The sequence below is a fragment of the Miscanthus floridulus genome, chromosome 16, assembly GCF_019320115.1.
Source record: "Miscanthus floridulus cultivar M001 chromosome 16, ASM1932011v1, whole genome shotgun sequence".
Classification (NCBI taxonomy): domain Eukaryota; kingdom Viridiplantae; phylum Streptophyta; class Magnoliopsida; order Poales; family Poaceae; genus Miscanthus; species Miscanthus floridulus.
Genome location: NC_089595.1, coordinates 35224565 through 35232194, shown reverse-complemented (window position 1 = coordinate 35232194; position 7630 = coordinate 35224565). Strand labels below are relative to the sequence as shown.

Genomic DNA, 7630 nt, shown 5'->3' with positions numbered 1-7630 from the left:
CCGTGAAGACGGCGGCGCGGGCGGGGCTGCGGCGGGCGGTGGACGGCACGACGGTGGACCAGGCGGTGGCGTACGTGCTCATGGCCGCCGCGCTCGCCGTCACCTACCTCGTGCGCTGACAACCGGCCGGTCCGCGCTGGGCGTTGAGTTCTTCGCCATAGATGGATCGAGCAGTTTGTACAGCTCGATGCTGCCTGATATATTTGTAAGATCGTTATTAAATATACTTAAATTAATTTAGCTGCAAGTGTTGCATCTGGTCTAGGCTGTCTACGCGACCCTGCACCGCGTTTGTCGATTTGTGCAACACACACACAAAAAAAACTAAGGGATTCCTTTTTATTGCACGTTTATTTCTTGTCTCGGTTCGATGCATGCCTCCCATGTCCTGTTACCGAAAATCTGACTTGTCATCAAGTTCTCATCGTCGTGTCTCGATGCATCTCCCATTCTCCCCTCCCCTGTGTCTCGCTGCATGCCGCTGCAGCACGCGGCGCCAACTCGTGTCGGACGCCTGCCGTATGGGCACTCTCGATGAGGACACGAGAACTCTTCTCTGTAAATGATTTAGGTTAATTTCTTTTTGTCTTCGGTGGAGCAGAGAGAGAACAGGGTCACATGTCTTCCACTATTATATACAAATAATTTCACGAGATACTGTACGATTATTAATAGAGACGGTAACAAAATAGACCCATCTCGTAAATAAATTAGTTAAGTATTCGGAGACGGCCGATTTACTCATAAAAATTATCCGTCTCTTAAATTGGATCTACAAAGGCGATCAAAATTTATCTGTCTCTTAAAATAGATTTATAGAAGCGGGAGGTCCATCTCTGAGCTATGCCCGCCTCTGTTAGAGCATCTCTAAAAGTTTTTCTAAAATTTGCTCTCTAAATCATCATATGTAGAGTCACTTGAGTAAAAATTATTTTCTATATCTGTATACTCTCCAACAACTTTTCTACATCTTCTGCGTACTTTAGAGAGTCATCTTCGCGCTCTATCTTTTGCTAGTGAGGAATACAAAATAGAGGATGTCTATATTAGGAGATCCAGTTAAAAAGGTTGTTGGCGGGTATTTCTTCACCAAAGCATCTATTCCTGCAAATTAGGAAGAATATAAAGAGTCTTTTAGGGGTGCTTTTAATGTGGCCGAGCCCACTATCGGCTAGGGCAGTCCATCTCGATCCGAAAACAGGGTCACAATATATAAATGAAATGAAACTCTAGCCCACCACAATACCCTTTCTCTCTCCGAACTCGCCCGTCAGCGCCCCTCTCTCTTCTCACCCACAGGCGCGACGCCTCTCTCTTCTCTTCCTCACCTCTCTCAGTGTCGGTCTCTCTCTTCTCTCCCTCACGCCTCTCAGTGTTGGTAGCCGGGGCTACGCGCCCATGGTGGGGGGAGGGGTGCGTGCCCCGGTGGCGGCAATGGATCCGACGAGCACGGGGCCTCCTCCCCAAATAAGATGGGTATGAATTTCGGTGTGGATGTTGGATACCCAGCGACTGGTATAACTACGACATAAATGGTTAAAACTGGTGCCAATTTTGGAATTAAAGGTTAGTGGAAATGGTGCCTTCTATAGTTTCGCTCGCGTTGGCTTGAGAACCATCAGTGTGAATCCATTTACACTAGCGGTTGGCATGATGCTACCACTTGTAAATAGATTTACATGAGCGGCACCCGGTATAAACATTTTACAAAGGTTGTTTATGATGCAGGTCATTTAACCAAGCGCCAGTATAAGATGTATCTCCACTGGCGGGTCATTGTCATAGGCACACATATTTGTTTCTAGTGACACTCGTTCTTTATGAGTCGCCAGTAAAAAAACTAACTGCTAAAATACGCTTGTAATAGTGAAGCGGATTATCCATAGATGAATATTTAACTCAATTGATCACCTACAAGTAGAAATGGGTGGACATCTGAAAATTACAAAGGTCCATTTAGCTCCGGGCTTCTAAAGTGGGACCAAACGTTGCACTAATCTGCACAAATTGCCCGCTGCCATATTGAGTGTGAACGAGCACAAATGTTACACACTCGAATGCAAACTTCAGCAAACGCACAGCACAACACCCGCGTCTACGTGTCTGATGCATTCTGCAGCTGATAAGCCGGTTGATACTATTTTGTTATAAAAGAAAAACACCGTACATGGCTGATTAGTCGGGCTGATAAGTTCAAGCAAACAGGGCCAGGCCCAGGATTTTAAGGCCGGGTATTCGAAATGTAAAAGGATGTTAATTGTTTTAGACAAACAAAGCTTAATATTTAGCATCATAATTGATATTTTTTGTGCGAGGATACCATATATGTAATTGCATAATATATAATAACACATAATTGAGCAAGTTTTCATATATTTTAAAAAATCGAGCATATTTTAAAATTATTTAATGAAAGGTACGAATAGTTCAGCAAACCAAAACGAAAACATATCAAATATATATATAGTCATATAGAGGAATAAGAAAACTTATACAGTCAAACTCAGCAATTGACCGTGAGCTGCTGCTGTGCCCGTTGCTCCGCTGCTCCCAATCCCAGAGTCCCTGACCACTGACCAAACTAGTTTTTTTTTAATGAATCAAACTAGCTTGCCAGTATAACTTCTTCGGCCGCAATGGGCCGTTGGGCCATCAGGTGGGGAGAGGAGAGGAGTGGAGAAGTCTGTTTTTGGGCCGTATTCTCACCGGATGTTTACTTATCTTCAGTGTTTTCTTCTTTCCAATACATATACACATATACACTATATATCTAAAAAAATTCTTGCCAAAAAATCTGGGTATTCAGAATATAGCTGGGCCCGCCCCTGGTAGGAATGAAACTAATGAATCAAAGTCAGCAGCCATACACCATTCACCAAGGGATAATGTCTTCAGATTGCGAAAAAAAGGGGCATGTTTTCAGTTCCCTGTTCAGGATCGCCTTCATATGGAACATACAAGTGAATTTGTTCAATGCATAACAAAAGTAGCATTTTTAAGTAATATATGATGAAAGAATATGTAAAAATACATAGTTTTTAGTAAGGACTTGTAAAAAGTAAATTATATGGATTATGGTAATACCCAAACTATTGCGATATAAAAACTACCACCACTTTTGCATGGAAAATGCACTAGTGATTCATTATTACAATCATAAAAGAGGGACTAAACTACACAGACCTCCAAGTTTATTATAAAATGTCAACGAATTGCATCTTTAAATTTGCATATGAGAAAAGCAAGTTTACAATTTTCTTAAAGGAGCTGAACCCAGCCTCACTTCAGGCCACTTGATAACTTGTGCGTACAAGTCAGGCACACAAAACACACACAGAAGGGACTTAGAGCCTGTTTGGTATGGCTCCCGGAGGGGCTCCGGCTCCGGCTCTGGCTCTTGAAGGAGCCATACCAAACACCATTGTTTGAAATGGCTTCACCGGAGAAGCGCATGGGAGAGCCGGAGCCTTTTTGCACTACGAAGGAGGAGCCACGATTTCACCCTCCACCTGATGGTCGCAGACGTATGGACGCGGTTGCCCTTCACTGCATGCTTTTTGCCCGGGTACAACGTACAAGACGAAACCGACGCCGGCGTGGTGCTTCACCGTCGGGCAAATCGTGCGAGCAGCAGTGCGGGCGCCTACGCTGTGCGAGCAAGCGACGGCCTAGGCAAGTGCGTCGTGGGAGCGCACGGCGGCGTGGAAGAAGGTAAGCCTTGCTTGGGCGAGGGCGAGCGGTGGTGCAAGCATCCAGGTGCATGCGGCGGCGGCCAGTGCGAGTTGCTAACAAGCGGTGCAGCGGCGGCGTGCGGTGTTCAGGGAAGGGAGCATGCGGTGTTCAGGGAAGGGAGCAGGAGGTCTGCAGCTGCAGGCCGTATGGGCCTTGGCCCAAAACCGAACGTTTAGCCTTATTTTTGTCATAAAAATAATTCAAATACAGTTTACCTTAATCATGATAAATATTACGAGTAATTAATGTAATATTGCCAATTTTTGTTTCAAAAAAAATTACATGCATTTTAATTTCTTATGCGTACAACCAAATCAAATAATAAGCGCATGGGTACTTTGGACATTTGGTATATCTCATCCATTTCAAAGAAACAGGAGGAGCTGTTTTGCCAAACGTTTTCTAAAATTATTTTAGCTTCTCCAGAGGAGCCACTCCTTCAGAGGAGCCAGAGCCTGAGTGAGCCTATTGCTTGTGTGTGTGACCTAGTGATGGGGATATGTGCCTTAAGAGCTTTAACCCTTTAATGTGTGGTTCTCAATTCAATCTAAAAGTTACTATTTGGTAGCTTTGCCAATACAGTTTTTGTGAAGTTTACTAAAATAAGTACATTGTGAGTTGACTAAAATAAATGGACGTTCCCAGCAGGCTACACTTAGTATATAATCAATTCACTTTGCAACAATTGGTAGAAGAAAAAACTAATTTCCTTTCTAAGTCAATTGCTATACTTTTCCTGATTTCAATTCCTTTTGGCTCAAGTCAATTGTTGGGATACTATACTATAATACCAAATGTGCTTTGATAAACACCATGTGAGAGGACGAAAAGATGGTTTGAAATTTCGAAAAAACACCATTTTCCTGTAACAAATATAATCCATGGACCCATTTAAGAAACTAGGAAAGATCACAAATAGCGGGAGAGAGATATCAGCACTATACCTCCCCAGAATTGGCTCATAGCTCCAAACTTGTAGCATTTGATATGCTGCGAAGAACATTATGGCCACCTAAAATTTGACTGGCACGAAATATGTTCCGATGACCATACCTACGGCTGCTCCAATATGTGCCGTAATCATAACAGTTACAATGTTTGCAGTGATCATGGTCCTCACCACTGTCGCCACACCGTTTATCTTCATAACCAGTTAGAATCTCACTGTATTCACAGGTGCTTGCATCACTACAGGTATCACTATCACACTCTGGATCATCTCTAAGTGAAGAATCACTGTTGTTGTCACTGCCCTCTCCAAGTGCATCCACATCGATGTCTTTATACTCGTATTCATAATCAACATTCAAGAGTCATCAAGAACGACAGTAGCCGTGGCCAGTGAACCCAGATTCTCAAATAAGGGAGCTCGGTGGTGCGGTTTGACACAGTGCAGAGACAACAGGTTCGGAGCAGCAATTGTGAGGTCCCTGATGATCCTGCACTAGATGATGGACAACATCTTGAGAGAGGAAGACGATATCTCAGAGGCATCTAGATAGCAGCCCTTGAGGTCGAGGACTTCCAAAGAAGGGCAGTGAAAACAGAGCTGCCTTAGCTTCTTCTCACTCAAACGACAACCTGACAGCTTCAGGTGTTCTAGGTGGTATGAGCTGACGTTGACGCGCTCCAGATTAGAGAAGACCTTGTACCGTGGATGCGCGGTAAGGTGGATGATCCGAACCCGACGCTTGATGGCAAACTGGATCCACATGCCAACATCAACGGTGGTGTAATCCTCCTCGATGTAGTCACTCGCGGAGCTGGAGAGCAGTCGGAGCGTGTCCACCGGCGCAGTCGCCTCCTGTTCCAGCAAGAAGAGGTAGACGAACCTGGAGAGCTCCTCGGGGGGAGCACGGTGGCGGCCGAGGCGCCAGACGCAGGGCGCGGAGGCCCAGAGGTGGCGCCAGCGGCGCAAGAGCATGCAGGTCGGCGCCACCTCCCATGCAGTGCCGGCCCTAAGGGTAGGCCACGAGGTGCGACGGCCGAGGGCCCAAGCGGAGGAGGGGCTCAAACACAGATATACAAACCCTCAGGTCCTATAGTCCATTAAGCATTAACAAACTAATAAAAAGAGAGACATAGAACTGGCTAGGCGGTCCAAAAAGACAACATTGATATTTCTTTTCTAGTTTCATTTCCCCACGGCCCTCGGGTAGAGAGGAGGCGAGGAGTCACGCTGCACACAACACACTCTGATCGTGAGTTCGGGACGTGCGCCTTACACGCGCGGAGCTGGCGAACCGCGCCGCCGCGAAGAGCTAGACTACCGAAGACACGGACACGGCGCACGAGGATGACGACCAGGCAGGGCTCCACGACGACGACATCTTGATTCTTTTCTTCTTATAAATTGCGATCACCGATTAGTTGTTTAGGCCCAAAGTATTTTTTCCTTTTTATTTTTAATTTAAATTAATTATTTGTATAGTATTCCAGACTTCTAGTACTTTGTACCCATATAGTCATATTTTTCTTCTAATTTACATGTTAGAATTTTATAATATTACCTAAGAAACATTTGTCATGGGTGAGAAAAGAAAACGAAAATATTATTTTTTTAATCTACATTATTCCTCGATAATTATCATACATCTATAAATATATTCCTTAATCTATATTGTTCCTCGATAATTATCAGACATGTTAAATTAAAAATATGTTATTGAATTTGCTTTCATTTTGCAAGTAAAATTAGCGCATATATATTATAAGATTTTATACATGGTCAAGAGGGCCGTTACGACGAAATCGCCGAAGGGCCCTTATAATCCTAGGACCGGCACCGCTCCCATGCCCGCAGGAACGACAAGACGTGGTGCAGCAGCGTGTCAGGGAGCGCGCTGAGGTGGTCCGCCGGGGCCGCTGCGTCGGCGACAGACGTATCACCGACGGAGCATAGCTTGGGTTTATTTCGTGGGCATATCGTCGAACACCTGGTCTTCCCTGCATATAGGCAACTTCCTTGCGTCAGGCGTCAACGACGAGTTTCATGAAAATTTGTCTGTGAAGTTGGTTTGCAGCGGCGATGAGATCGAACGAGGGGAGGAATGGATCGAACTTACGGAATTGATTCGTTGCAATAATTATGGCAAGTTCTTGCCTCCTTCCCTCTTTCAATCCCGCCTGGCGGATGGATTCACGAGACCATCAGTTCTTCAGTAACTTCACAGAAATGGTTGGGTTCACGGTAGTGCTGGGATTTGCCGTGTTGTTGTTGTTGGAGGCTGTCAGAAACCTACACACAGGCGAGGACGACTCCAGGATGACATCGGGCTCGCCAAAGGCTTCGCTCGAGCGTAGGCCCACAAGGAACCGATGGCCCAACCCCCGCTACGCCGGCCCAACGGGATTGCTTGAGCACTGCTGAAGTGCTGATAACATATACTCCTATGTAACAGTGGGGAGAAGAGAGAAGATTATGAAATGATGTATCCAAATATTTAGTTCTAAGCTAAGCACTCTTCCTACGCTACCTGTTCTTCCCGTTCTTCCACTGTTCTACTACTTCCTCCTTATGGTTGTACTCCTCACAATTGGTATCAGCTTCCGGTCCAAATCCTTGCCTCCGATTCCCCTCACCACCACTTCACCCCGTCTACAGCGATCCCTGGGAGCCATGGATCCAAACCTCAAGCTCGTTCTGGAGGAGATACAGAAGTCGAAGGAGGAGATCGTCTGCCGGTTCGACGACCACGACGCTAGTGGGAGCGTCGATTCGTCGATCTAGAGTCCGCTCGCGCCGCTCATGATGCCTCCATCAACACGCATCTCGTTGCCCTCGTGGCCGGCTGCACCACCCTGGATCCAGCCGTTGAGTAGCGCCTCTCTGAACTAGAGTCGCTCCGCCTCGCGCAGATCTAGTATGAGCATGACAACTGCGTCTCCGCCCTATAAG

General features: G+C 45.8%; 1 pseudogene; it reads right to left on the bottom strand.

Annotated features, from left to right (window-relative positions):
• Nucleotides 1–2802: 2802 nt before the first annotated feature.
• Nucleotides 2803–7353, bottom strand: LOC136510571 (F-box protein At5g03100-like; annotated as a pseudogene).
• Nucleotides 7354–7630: the final 277 nt, after the last annotated feature.